Genomic DNA, 15826 nt, shown 5'->3' on the forward strand with positions numbered 1-15826 from the left:
AGAGTTTAATTTTTTACTAATAATTAATTTTATCATTCGTTATCTAAAATTTGAAAGAATTTAACGTGTATACTTTTATATTTAATTAGATATTAAGTCTGTTGTACAAATAGAAATAATTAATTTTTATGCTTTCTATTTATAATTAATCATTGATAATAGGGCTGACAATGAGTAGGGTACGATAGGAATTGGACTCTACTCTAACCCTACTCACGGGTTAAAAATTTCATTAAAACTTTACCCTACCCTACCCTACCCGTGGGTTGAAAATCTCTCAACTCTAACCCCACCGTATTCTAAAGTTCTAAACCCTATCCTATGCTACCCTACCCGCAAAAATATCAATTTTTTAAAAATAAATATAAAATTTAATTATTTCGAATTTTATATATATTAATAAAATAAAAAATAAAAAATTAACGTTTTAAATTACTAAATTAACTAACTAGTTTAGTGGTTGTTCATTTATTATAAGTTATTATATGAGGAAGGTTGTGGGTTCAACTCTCACCTCCTTCTCTATATATCTAATTTTTATAAAATATGTGTTATATGGGGTATGGAACGGGTCGGGTAGCCTACCCTACCTGAATGGATTGGACTGGATTGAGTATCCGCGAGTAGGATATGAATTGTCGGGAGTGGATCCTCTCTAGTAGAAAAAAAACTCTTGCTTTCTCTCTCATTTTTATTTTTTGTCCTACTTATAAAATTAATGGTAAGAGATCACACTTTATTCTCTCAAATGTTAAAAAAAATTGAGAGGATTCATTTCCTAAATTGCCAATTCTAATTGATAATGATATATAAAAAAGATAAAAGGAATAAATGAATGAGAAAGATAGAAAGAGAGAGGAAAAAAATTTTTAATTTTGTAAAACAATTCATCAAACATATGACACGTAAATAAATAATACTAAAAAATATAATAAATAAGTTTATATATAACATAAAACATTCCATCAAAATTCAAACATGTAATATGCAGGAAAAAAAAATAAAACAATAATTCATCAATCACTACAATAAGTTGAATCAATCACCCACTATAATAATAAGTTAAACGAATTACCGACAAAGCACTAAATTCATAGTCACTGACCATATTTCTTTCATGTTCATCGGACATTGAAAAAGAAAAACACACATGCTGAAAGTAAAAAAGCATATCAACCAATATAAGAAAGGAGGTGAGAAGTGATAAATGTTGAAACGAAGAGAAGGAACTAAAGAATTAAGCTAGGGGATGACTGAGGAGAGAAATTAGATGTTGCCCTTGAAAGAGCAGTGAGATTAAATTGGATGGAGAATTATAAGAAGTGAATTTGCAAGTTCAGAAAAAAAGCGAGAAATATTGTAATCCAATTATAATCAGGAGATGGTATCTGATAATTTTTTGTTGCAAAATTAGATATAAACAATAGATTAATTAGTCATTGATAATAATGATATATAAGAGAAATATAGTGAGTGAATGAAAGAGAGAGATTGAGAAAGAAAAAAAAAGGTACAGAATACTCTAATTTTAGAAAAAAAAAATAGATTTTATTTATAATGAGAGAATGACATATAGCATAGTTTGATTATAAAATTGATAATATATAATATATTTGTGACCAATTCGACCAATTTTCTGCTGTCAAATGTCACCTCTGAGAAGTCCGAAAAAATAACTGTTCCTGCCAAGTGCAAAGCTAAGTAACTACCCTTGTGCAATACACCATCAATCTTAATACGTTGTCTGTCAACCTCATTCTTCGACAAGCTATGGCAGATCGTGACCCCTTTCTATCGACACCTATTTTCCGAGCTAACATCCTTGCAAGTTCGACCAACAACATTTCAATTCACAAATTTCTTCGACTAACAAATTGTCCCTTAGGATTATTATTATCGTCGAAATCTTTTTAAAGATGAAATAATTAATCCTGAATAAGATTTATCTTAAATTTGAGATAAACAAATAGTGAAGAGAGAAAGTCCATTCACATATTTGATAACCATCTCTATTAGCATAATCCCATTAATTACGCACATCCGCATGTCACGAATTGAGTGCTTGTTTGGGCGCCATTATTTTGATAAAAAATATCTTTTTTTATTGAAAAAAGATCTTTTTTTTTATTTTTTAGCGTGTTTGACAAATTTCTAGTAGTAAAAGTAAAAGCACTAGAAAAATAAAAAAAAAAACATCTTTTTTGAGAAGTTGTAATTTACATATTTTTTTAAAAGATCTTTTTTCCTTAAAAAAAGATATTTTTCATATAATAAATAAACAAAAAATACTTTTATATTGTTATACCCAAACATAATTGATAGATAAAAAGATCTTTTTGTATGAGATATCCAAACATAAAATTACTTTTACTTTTCCATAAGATCTTTTAAAAAAAGATAACTCGGAAAAAGATCTTTTCCTAGAAGTTCACCCAAACAAACCCTAATTACTCTCTTCTCTCTCTCTTCTGCACTTCAATTTTTCAGAATTATATATTTAATAAAAAACTCCTTCTCCTTCTAGATTCAAAAGTTTCCAAAACCAATTACCTTCAACATTTCTCCTTTTCACCTTCTCCTTCCATCATCATTATCGCGAAGATCTCTAAACTTCAAATTTTACTATTCTTCTGCGTTTTCTTGGTACATTCCACCTCATCGGCTCATCTTAATCTCATGTTATTTTAAACACTTATATTTCCTTCACCAGTTTTTGTTAAAATTCTTATTCATAAAAATACCTAATCTTTGGGATTCGCACAATATCATGCAATTTTTTTTCATTTTTATTAAATTCAGAAAACTAGTGATTAAATTCATTTCTATTCAAACTGTACAAAAATGGATGCCTCAACTTCTCTCGCGACTGTTTCAGCAAAAGCCAAAGAAAAACAAACATCAGAATAAGAAAAAGAACAGACAACCATAAGGGTTATTGAACAATCAAACTTAAAGATCCTTTTAAATACAACAGATACCGTCATCGAAGATCCGATCGATACTGAGAATGAAAAAAAAGTCTTTTTCCCTTTCTCCGTTGAAAATGAACTTCATTGTTTTCTTAGTCCCCTGAATTCTCTTGAACAAGTAAAGAAAGTCTCTCACTATTTTTCTAGTTGCAAAGGCCAAGACTTACTAATTAAACAAGATCTATTCGTAGCTCCCTTTGTCGACCATGCTCGACCATGCCGCAACAATCCAAAAATCACTTTCAAGAATGTGAACTTTTTTTCCTGGTTTAAAAGACTCGAACCCTCCAAGAAGAACGATGGAAATTTCAAGGAATTTATGATCTTCTTCGACTCTCACATTTTCAACCTTCAACATCCCATTGGATGATTGGTGCTGCATTATATTTTTAGAATAAAATCACTAACAACTTTCATTTACCATGTGGTATGGTTGGACTCATACTCTTTGATGTAGTAGCCATCATCGGGCTCTCACCAATTAGTCTTGTGCTTACTTTCGACATGAAACCTGAGCACAAGTATAACATTGTTGAAAAATGCTCTTATGGAGAATTTATCAAGGAAAACATGGGAGAAGATAATAGCCCAATCACAGAGGATGAACATGTCGTCTTCTTATACTACTGGCTCAAAGCTATAGTTTTTTGCTCAAGAAGTGTTTCGACACAAAAACTATACATTACAATGGCTTCTCTTATTCATGAGAAACACAAACTCAACCTAGCCAAATTACTATTAGGAAATCTTTATGATGAGCTAGGGCAGATGGTTGATAGCCTTCAAAGCAAATCTTTTGTTAGTGCTAGAGGACCTCTCTAGTTACTACAACTTTAGCTAAACGCTGTCTTCGAAAAGCACATGAAACATAAAGGAGTGGCTCCTTTAGATGCAACCAAAATTCACTCATTCACATTCCACCAATGAGCTCTTTTGGGAAGTATTTTCAAAACTTCACTCGAGCACTAGTTTCCAAAATGGAAACTTAAATTTTTCTCCCTTCGTTGACCGCAAATTTGGAGTAACTTGGTTTCGACGTCCCGTACTTCAAAAAGACGAAGATACAGACGGACAACGTCTGAATGATGAAATGTGATCAAACTTTTTCACTATTTAACTGATACCAACATGCATTCCTAAATACAAGAAAGACCAATTCTGAGTCACTCTTCATGCTACCCATTATGAAGCAAGACAAATGGATTTGTCTCAAGCTATTCTAGCACCATTCCCAAGCAAGACTCCTCCTCTCTGCCAGATAAACTTTAAAAGGAAGAAAGAAATCGAACATCAAACTAGCTACTTCCCTCTCTCTTTTATTTGTAGTAGTTATGTTACTAAGTCCTTCGTCGAATGGTGGAAGAACTATTACTCCCACTATGATTGATCACTAGAGGATATCTCCAAGGGACTTATAAAATCCTTTCTAGGCATCATCGAAGTACTAACTTCGAAACTCTTAAAAAGAAAGGTTATGTCATCACACGCCAGAAGGGAAAAAAGATGCATAAAGTCTCGCCAAAAGTTTCTCAAACCAGCAAGGTATCTAGAACAACTTTAAATTCATATTTTATGCAAATATAAGTACTACTTGCTTTCAACAACAATCCATTCTCTTTACATACATTTGACATACTTCCATTTAGGAGACTTTTCCATTCCAGAATCTACTGATAAATCCATCAATTCATCTTCAAGAGGGACTCCTAGCAATTCCAATGAATCCTCTACTACCTCAAACTGCTCAAATTCTGACAATTTATCAAGCTCATCACACTCATCAAGCTCTCATCCTCGAGAAGCTAAGGTATTTCAACGGTTCTTACAATTTCCATTTACAAAACATATTTGTTATAATTTCGAGACCAATTCTCAAACCAAGTAACTAAAATCATTACAGGTAAAAAAAATCCTCTCATAAACTATCCTCGGTTTTGAACATAACACCAATCAAAACCAAATCTTTTGAACAGTAGAAAAAAGAACTTCCAACATCTTTCTCATCAAGTGGACATATCTTATCGTATTATTTACATGATGAGAAAGAGGTTAGTCAACCTGTCGAAGAAACTGACTTCAAAGATCAACAGGACAAAGGAAGACATGTCAAAGAAATTAACTTCAAAGATCAACAAGACAAAGGAAGTCCTTCGAAAGGTCAGACCATCGAAAAGAACCTTTTCCTGAAAAGATCCATGGAAAATAGTCCAATTAAAGAACATAGGGAAGACAATAAAGTGGTTCCAATGTTGATACACAAGCTAATGATACATACAACATTGTTGATGGAGTTGATCTTGGTACCAATCCACAACAAGAATGCAAACAATCTGCACTAGACAAAGATTCTAGCCCATAAGAAGCCAATTTAGAAGAAATCCTTCTACTATTTCAAGTTTATCTTACAAAATAGAAGTGGCTTCTCGATTTCCATCCACCAACAAATCACCTGAATTTGAATTTTTGAAAGAGTTAACACCCCAGACCCTTGAAAGTTTAAAGATGCTTCTTCATCTTTCAAAGCACACCATTGATGAATGGAAAAATTGAGATGATCTGAATACTTTGTTCTCTGACATTCTGAGCACAACTCTTGAGTATCGAGTACCTATCTACTTCTCCGAGTAAGTGAAGAAATTCAAGAAAATTGATAATAGCTTATTTATTTCTCACAACAAGCTCACCGACAATAAGAAAGGCATGGCGAAAATCGAGACATAATCTGAATAACTTGAAGCTTCATTTGTATCAACACAAAAAACTTACAACAAATATAAAGCAAATGTTGCCCACGCAGCCAGTGCTCTCGAACAATTAGCTCGACGAAGGAAAGAGCTTGAAAAGGAACTTGCCCAAGTTTGCGCAGACGAAGCTCCGTTGCAAGGACTTTTCCTCAAAGATGATAAAAAGAAAAGAGACCTCAATCGAGAACTATGCAAAATGGAGAGCACTCGAGATGAAATCAGGAGGAAATACAAAAAGTTACAACTTGAAGAGCATGAAGAAGTTGTTGTCTACAACTCGATTGATGAGGAAATAGTGCATCTCACATTCGAAATAGAAGAACTTTTGGAGCCTTATCTATGAAGACTTGGAGTGCCAAGTTTCTTTGTATTTTATTTTCACTTACTTACCCTTTATTATCTTTATGCTATCGATACTTTGTTCTTTATTTCAAATATTATCCTTTAGACATCAATATTGTTTTGAATATTTTCTATTGATCGATTTAATTTCGACACCAATATCAATATGTTTGTTTTTATAAGCATTTTTTGAATACAACTTGATTACTTGATAAGGTCCCTCCCAATTTGGGGACCACTTTCAAAAAACCCTCGACTCGATTTTTTTCCTAATGGAAGAATTGTTTTTAAAACTAACTCACCAATATGAAAAACTTTTTCCTTTACACGTCGATTATAAACACGAGCCATACTCTCCTTTTGACGAATAAGATTATCAAGTTCCAGGATATGCTCACCATCTAAATTATTTAATTCATCAAACATAGCATTCTAATAATCTTCAATTGGCAAATCATCTTGTTTCATCACCCGCATAGTATTAAGATTAATTTCTAAAGACAACACGACATCATGGCCATAAACCAATTTGTAAGGAGACGTATTGTCGATCCTCTCGAAGAATTCTGATAAGCCCATAAAACTTGACTTAATGTCTTGTGCCAAGTACGTGGTTTCTTATCGATTTACTTTTTAATTAAATTAATCAAAATTTTATTTGCGGCCTCAACTTGACCTTTTGCTTGTGCATAATATGGGGTCGAAGTTATCATTTTTATATTCCTCAATGCTTCAAAATTATTTATGCATTGACCAGTAAGCATGGTACCTTGATCAGTACTTAAAGTTTGAGAAATTCCAAAACGATGGATTATATTTTTCTCAATAAAATCGATAATTTTATTTTGACTGACTTCTTTTAAAGGAATAGCTTCTATCCACTTAGTAAAATAATCTATTGCTACCAAAATAAAATTATGATTTTTCGATGATGGAGGATGAATCATACCAATCAAGTCTAAAGCACAACCTCTAAATGACCAGGGTTTAATGATCGAATGCAATTCGGAGGTAGGTATTTATTATATTACACCATGCTTTTGACATTCTTGGCATTTTTTTGCATATTCGATGCAGTCTTTAATCATTATCGACCAAAACACCTGATCACGCCATAATACCCATTCCATTCTTTTACCTGCTTGATGTGCTCCACAAATATCCTCATGAACTTCTCCAAGAGCAACTGCTGCTTTAGACTTGCCTAAACATCTCATTAGGCTTCCTTCGACACCTTTTTTAATATAATTCCTCCCCTATCATTAAAAAAATTCATTGCCCTTAATTTTGTTTTTCAATCAACCTGAACATTAGGATTTTTTAAATACTTAGCAATAAGTTTTTTTCAATCATCATCATCCTACTCGTCAATCACCAAGATTTCTCATTCTTCGATAGGCACAAGAATTTGTTGCACCATTGTCAAATTCTCTAAATTTCTATGAGAAATTTTATATTTTAAAATAGTATGAGCTAATTCATTTGTCACTTCATTTCAAATTCTCAAAATATGTATTAGTGATACTTTTCGAAACAAGACGAATAATTTTCATGCTGTTGACAAATATTTTTGCAACACCTCACTTGTACACTTAACTTCTTTCGATAACTTCTTTAAAACTAATTGAGAAACTCCTAAAATCTGAACATCTTGTGCCCCCTTGGTAATCAATATTTCCAACCCAATATCAAAGCCTCATACTCAGCCACATTATTCAAACATGGATATTTTAATTCAAACAAAACTTTTGATGGACTCCTTTTGAGGACATAATCAAAATGCCAACACCAGCACCATCTTTATACTTTGATCCATCGAAATACAATTTTCAAGGTTTGACTTCAACAATATTTGTCCCCTAGTCATTAAGATTATCTAGTTGATTGACCAAGAAATCTGCAATGACTTAACCTTTAACTGCCCTAGTAGGGACATACTGTAAATAAAATTCTATCAAGACAAGCATCGATTTGCCAATTCGACCACGCAAAATTAGATAAGATAACATATATTTAACAAAGTCTGTTTGTGCAATAACCCTGATGGTTTTGGCTATCATGTAACATTTAAGCTTTGTACAAGCATAATAAAGGGAGAGACACAACTTCTCGATTGGAGAATATCTTGTCTCAATATCAGACAAAACCCTACTTAAATAATAAATAGCTCTTTCATTCTTTGCTTCATCATCCTGCGCTAGCATACATCCAATTGTATTTGTCGAAGCTGCACCATACAATTTCAAAGGCTCTAAAGGACGAACTATAGCCATGCTAGGTGCATTAGAAAGGTAAGCCTTGATCGAATCAAATTCCTCTTGATGTTCCTAAGTTCATACATATTCTTTTAATTTGACTTTTTCCAGAAAAGATTGACTTTCCTTTTTTGACTTTAGGGGTGGTAATTCCAAGATTGTTTTAGCCTTATTTTGATCAATTGCAATTCCTTTTTTCTGAAATATAAAACTTGAAAAATTCTCCGTAGATACACCAAATGCACATTTCAGGGGATTCATTTTTAATCCTTTTCGACGCATTGTATCAAAGGCTTTGCGCAAATAATCAAGATGTTGATCAATGGAGTTCGATTTATGCATCACATCATCGATATAAACCTCTATAAATTTTCCAATATATTTATGAAAAATTGCATTCATAACATGTTTATATGTTTCTCCTACATTATTTAAACCAAAAGGCATCATCACCCATTCATAGGTACTTAAAGCACCTGGGTATCGAAAGGCTGTCTTTGACACATCTTTCTCAACAATAAATATTTTATTATATCCAGAAGAGGAAGTATAGGGAGCCAATACATGTGCCGTACAATGCATACAATGGGGTTAATTTCAAATTAAAATTAATTTATGGGCAATGAATTAATTTTGAAATTATTCAAATTTAAATTTTGAAACAAAATAGGATTAGGAGCAGTTATAGGATCACAACAAAGACGTCAGTTGCTCAATACAGTATCGTCTCCATCATCTCCGTTTCTCATCAAAAACTACTTTCCCATCTGTCACCGCCCACCGTTGGAGTCTCCTCCCACCGGCGTCAAAGTCCGCACAGGCCTTCGTCCGGCACCACCTACCCGCAAGTTTGTTCGATCTGCGTTGGAGTCTCCTCAACACGAACATCAAGCGAGCGCAGCGCGCAGGTGTGTGTTTCATGTGCTCGATGTCAACGTCGCAATTAAAAGGGGTCTCAAGTGTGCTTGCTAGTCCACCCTCGTCACCCCGCCGGAGTTCATTAATGGAGTGCATTGTGGCTGAACCGGTGGTTTGTGTTCCATCTCCCGGCGGGAATAATCTTTCATCAAATCCAAATGAAAATATGGATGAACCTCTCATCGTCGATCCTTTGCAAATGACTAAGGTGAGCCATTTTACGTACTAAACGCTTTTCAATGGATGGTCATTTTTAGTTGAATGGGAAGTTTAGACTCAATGCAAGTGGCTTGTTTAATTTTATGTTTTTAATGGGTATTCAGATGCATCAACAACATGCTTGATTCAACGAAGCTTAGGAAGTTTTTATATTCATGGTATTCTTATATATGTGGCAAATTTGATTAACGATAATAACCATGGCATATTGATGTGTCTCTGGATGAAAATACTACTTTGTTGGACTATCTTCTATGAATACCCATTAAATTTGAATATACTCCCTCATAACTAAAATTCAGTTGCATGTAGACAATGTTAGTGCAAGAGTTATCAATTGAATTTGAGCTGTAGCCACTGGTATTATATGTAAGAAGGATATATTTTGATAATGAAAAGAAAAAATGCAGGAGTTATCAATTGATACTTTACCTGTATGTGCTTCTTGCATGTTAGGATTAGATTATATGTATATAGTGATGCATGATGCTCAATGTATGAATAAAGAAAGCAAATCTTAAAAGTAAGAATAGGAACCAGTGGTTCAAAAACCAAGGACAGAACTATGTGTATGGTAGTTCTACCGAATGCATGTTCAGCTATTTTCTATTCAGTGTCAACATAAAAGAGAGTATGTAGTAGTCACAATAGTTGTATAATAGTTCAAATGAAATAATTGATTCAAATACCATGATTAGCATTTAAATGCCTTTGTTTTAAAACTAAAATTGGTAGGGTGGATTACTTGATTTATAAATTTAATTTGCATTTTTTGTGCTAGTTAGTGAGGTTTCATGTACATGATATTGAATAAGAAATTAACTTTTTTTTTTGTTTGGATTTGTGTGTTTATCTTGGAAGTGCAGGCCACGCAATTGTCGGCTGTTACTGAGGTAGGAAGTGACGAGATGGATATTTGTGACGAGGTTCGGACTCTAGTTTAAATTTGTGCAGTCAGGATCCACATGTTTGATTTCATCATTAATGGCGTTGTTTTTTTTCTGATATGTAGTTACTGGATCACGGTTGCCTCGAGGAAGATGAAATACCAAGCGTTGGAATGCGATTTGCGAAGTTGCAACTAGCTCATGATTTTTATGTTACCTACGTAAAGAAAGTTGGATTTGCAACTAAGATAAGGACAACAACATTTGACAAGATCACAAAGAAACCCGTTAATCAAGCTATCCACTGTAATCGGGATCGCATTCGCGGGTCTCGTGTCAAAGCAACAACGCGCAAGAACCCGATTTCAGCCGCCGGGTGCAAGGCAAGAATATATGTGAAATTTGATAAGGAAAAGTAAGAGTGTCTTTTCTTCAAGGTTGAGTTGAGGCACTCGCATCCATGTTCGGCGAAAAAGGCAGTGCACTACCATGAGTACAGGCAGCTGACCATGCATGCGAAGTGTGTGATTCAGAATAATAATGAGGTTGTGATTCGACCAAACAAGACATTCCTAGCTTTGGCAAATGAGGTTGGGGGCCCGTCGAATCTGGGATTCTCAGAAAAGGTTTTAAGAAACTATAATACAGCAAAACTCCAAACCAACAACGTGAATGCAGATGTTAGGGAGATGATGAACTATTTCATGAGAATGAAGGACATCAATCTGAACTTCTTCTTGTCGTGAAATTGGATGACGAGTGTAGATTTAGGAGTGCAGTTTGGGTGGATGCAAGGTGCAGGGCTTCCTATGAATACTATGGAGACGTTGTGTCATTTGATAGCACTTACAGTACAAACAAGTATCAGGTGGTGTTGTTGGTTTTTTTTTTGGTATTTTCTTTCCGTGCTGTTGTGACTGAGAATTCTTAATTGTGGTTGTTTATGTGTGTAGGCATGGATTACCGTTTGCATAGTTCGTCGGTGTCAACCACCATGGTAAGTCGACCCTCCTTGGTTGTGCGCTGTTGGGAAACGAGGAAATTCCAAGTTATGAGTGGGTTTTTAGCCAATGGGTGACGTGCATGGGAACTGCTCCACAAAGCATAATCACCGATCAATGCAGATCCATGTTCGGGGTGATTAGGAAGGTGTTACCCAATACACGTCACTGTTGGTGCATCTGGCACATCATGAAGAAGTTACCGCAGAAGCTTGGAGGTTATCGCTGGTACGGAGAGTTGTGTGCTGACCTCAGGGACATTGTTTTCAACTCTCGGATGGAGGAGTCATTCGAGGGAAAATAGTTTGAATTTATAGAGGAGTATAATCTACATGACAACACATGGCTGTCAGGTTCGTTATTGTACAATTACGTTACGCTTTTCAATGGATAATTATGCGGTACCTGGCTTTATCTATTGTGTAATAATAAGTTCAGTCAAAGCTATCTTATATAAGAACTACGTCTTTTTTGTAGATCTTTATGATGACCGACACATGTGGGTTCCTATATTCTTCAAGGGTGAATTTTGGGCTTCTATGAGGAGTACGCAAAGGAGTGAGAGCATGCACGCATTCTATGGTGGATTCTTACACAGCAAGACTTGCTTGGTCCAATTTGTTCACGAATACGACCATGTACTTGGAGTCAAGGAGCAGAGGGAATTGGAAGATGATGCAATAGACTCAGAATTGGAGGATGATGCAGTAGACTCCAGGGGGGTTATCCCTTGTGCAACGAGCTCGCCTATGGAGAGACAATTTCAGTAGGAGTACACTACTAGCATGTTTAGGGATGTTCAAGTTGAGTTTGTGAAAAAGGCTGATTGCAAGTATCTGTAGTTACTGAAGATGGGCCAGTAGTATGCATGAAGGTGGAAGAGGAAAAATTAGTCCATGATACTATGCTTTGTGTTTCGTACGTCGTCCACTTTGACCGTTCCACACAGGAGCTTCGTTGTGAGTACAATCTTTTTGAGAGTTCAGGTGTGTTGTGCTGTCACTGTTTTACAGTTTTTCATTCGTATAAAGTGTATAAAGTACCTACCTGCTATGTTCTCCCTCGATGGAGTAAGAGAATAAAGCGCAAGCATACTTATATCAAGAGCAGTCACCAGGTCAGTTGGTCAGATGTGAGTCATAATGCATTCAGGGGATTATGTGCACACTTTTACAACATTGCTCAGGAGTTCGTGAATGACGACGATGAAACAACATTGCTGTATACTGCTCTAGAAGAAACAAGGGCCAAGCTGAGCAAGCACCATGCTAAGAAGAATTCCGAGAGCGTGGCGGAGACCCACACTAGTATTGGTTCACAAAATTCAAATGTTGTCGATGTTGTGGACATCCAAGGCCCATCTTTGGTCACGACAAAAGGCCGGCCAAAGAGTAAGAGGCTCGGAGCTGCCCTGGAGAAGTCCTTCAGGAAACCTGGTCGGAGGAAAAACAAGAATGCTTCCCCGGTACATGTTTGTATCAATCTGACTTCAACTTCTTATTTGGTATATGACTATGCTATAAGTTGATTGTTGTCATTTTTTGTGTTGTTTAGCAGGTGGTTCATTCAAATGCATATCTAGATACAAACTTTGGTGATGCTGTTGGCCGGAATGCGCCTGAGCAAGTTGGTAGCTTCATGTCTTTGCTAACCTCCTTTGACAAAAGTTAGCACATGTTGGACATGGGTGTGCTCGCATTTAGTTTTCATCTCGATGTACATATGATTTCGATTGGCATTCATGAATTATAGGGGGTAGATGTAGTGGGTGAGATTACGTTATAAAGAATTAGTTTATAAGGTTGTATGCAGTTAATTGAAGAATCTATACTTGATTTATTTCAATGAAGAATTCTAATTTGGGCCGAATGAAGCATTTTAAAAAGTTCTATTGTGGATGACAGCTTAGTAGTATGTTAACGTGGATGTTCGATTTAATAGAGTAACGGATATTTATTTAAGGCTGTTCACATATATTTATTTTCGAATAGTAAACATGTATGTGTGTGATCAATTTCAAGTATTTTAGAATGGATGTTCAATTCAGTAGGATATTAGATGTTTATTATCCCTGGTACCCCGGATGGTTATTCTATATAGTGTGTGTATTGGAATTCATATATTTGTATTATTTTAACCCTGGAAGTTCACACCTATACGACAGCGGATGGTTACTTCTTCTTATACGCAGATGTTTACATAAAATTGTCAAGGATTATTGTGTGTGATGTTATACAAGAATTTTACCCTGGATATTCGATTCAATAGGAAACCGGATGTTTAATCCTACCGTTAACTGAATGGTTAATGTTAATCAGTAGCTTTTATGCGCTTAGCTATTTTCTTGAAATATAATCAGAGTAGTTAGGGAACCAAACGTGTTCATCCTATATCTTCTACCAACACTCCAACAGCCAAAAAACATATACACCCAAACCCATAAACACATAAGTTAAAGAAAGGTTTCTTTGGTCTTAAGACTAAGTACAACTAGTGCTTTCTCCGTTTCCGGTTCTTTTTCACAGGTTGTTCTCTGACCCGTTCCATCAATGTCCTTGTACTTGGTGCTTTGAATGGTGATTTGACTTCCTTTTTCTTGTTTCTTGTAGGGTTGTGGCGCGCACGTTTCTCATTTTGTTCCAACAAAGTTCGCACCTGTTCAATTGACTCATTGTGCGCTCCCATGACAATATCCAGCATGAGTTGAACTCTCAAAGCAAGAAGCATATCCTCTGTGGTATTTTCATGATGAGAGTGATGATCAAATTGTGTAAGAAAGATGAACTAAAAATTACAAAACTAAAATTGAGCGACTGAGTAACTTACAGCATCCCAATCATGTAGTCTACAATCTTCAGTCCATAACTCCATGAATTTAATGACAAAGATGCCACAATCCCAACTACATAATTATTAAGGGACCAGTCAGTATGATATCAATATTACAGCAATTGCTAAAGTATAAATTTGTTCGGTGTGTCGATTACTTATACTTACCCGTTCGGTTGCACGAGGGCTGAGGCATACGTAATACTTGGGCCATTCGTAGTACGTTCGTAAGTTGGGATAGCCACTTTGGACGTGTCTTCAATCAATCGTCCCTGTAAAATACCCAACCATATTTTGTCAGTTGTTGATGTTATTTATCGATGCATAAGTAAACAACACACATGTGGTGTCGTAGCTTACCGCATATGCATCTAGTTTCCTCCTTTCATCAGTGGGTTCCTCATATTTTAGACTATCAATTACCAACAGCCTTTTCCCTGCCACGTCAAAAGCATATAGCCACTAGTGTCCTTTCCAATACATTGGAATAAACCACTGCAAAATGAAATCACAAATCCCAAAGAGTTCAACTATTAATTGCATGGAGTAAGATGCATGACAAACATATCATAAACTTCACAAGTTGTTTCATTCTTTACCATTCACGGTTAAATGACCTTAGACAATCCCTTTCACATATAAGAAGTACGATTGAATAAGTGAATGCAGAAAACAAACGAGGCAATGTCTATTATTTTTCAACACAACCAACAGTTTAGGTAGAACAAGTAACCCGGACAAATAAGTCCTTATCCAAAAAAGGATGACTTTGCACTACATAAAATAAAATGATGTCTCACTCATTTTCTTTTGGATGCCCCCACTTTGTCAAAGAATCTGTTGTCCTCTCTGAAATTTGGACCGAATCCATCATACACCAGAACTGGTCCATTCTGGAATGCGTCCAAGTTACATTGTCATATCACCATTTTTTGTTGTCAAAGTAGTATCCAGTGATGCTATAACTATCATGAGATTGCTAAAAAGACTATAATAGTCATACCAATATTCCTGGAGAGACACAATAGAAGTCATGTTTAAATCGCATAGCGGGGGCATCGTTAAATGTGTTGCACATCTATTGAATAATCTGCGTAGAATAATAAATAGGCATGAAATCAGGGTACAAGAAAAACAAATTACTTGTAACTAAAGCATGGGTTTCAATAACTTACGTTGCTATTGACCCAACCACGTACTTTTAGAGTCCACAGTTCCAACCTTGTCAGTTGAAGATATGGCCTACCTCCATAGGTTGCTAATGGCTCCTCTTTGTTGAGGCGAGAGTTTAGAATCCAACGCTGGACCATTTCCTCCTTCTCCTCACCTAACTTGACATTCTTAAGCCTCGGATGCACCGTTATGAGGGGAGGTGTGGCTGGTGACTTCTCTAGCTGTGTCAAGCCAAGTGAAAAGTTAGGCCTTCTGGGACTCGGGGTGTGATAGCGTGACTTGTTAAACACGACCGTCTGAAGGGGTTCCATGTTAATTGGGCTTGTGTTCCTACCTTGTTCAAACTTAATCAATATTTTCTCAACTTCTGGACACTGCACGAAATTCAAGTCAAAGTCTCTGCATCGGATGAAACTATAGTTACATAACACGAGTTGTAACCGGATTGAAATCAAAGAACAGTTAAGACATGCAAAATTGAGATAGACA

The 15826-nt window shown here is 35.5% G+C and overlaps 1 long non-coding RNA gene across 1 annotated transcript; it reads right to left on the minus strand.

The window, feature by feature from the left end:
* On the minus strand, positions 2312-15368 carry LOC110266193. Its single transcript, XR_002353211.1, has 3 exons — positions 15357-15368; positions 4259-4264; positions 2312-2450 (listed from the first exon to the last, which is right to left on the minus strand). It is a non-coding gene; the product is annotated as an uncharacterized LOC110266193 (long non-coding RNA).

This window comes from Arachis ipaensis, chromosome B09 (genome assembly GCF_000816755.2).
Source record: "Arachis ipaensis cultivar K30076 chromosome B09, Araip1.1, whole genome shotgun sequence".
NCBI lineage: Eukaryota > Viridiplantae > Streptophyta > Magnoliopsida > Fabales > Fabaceae > Arachis > Arachis ipaensis.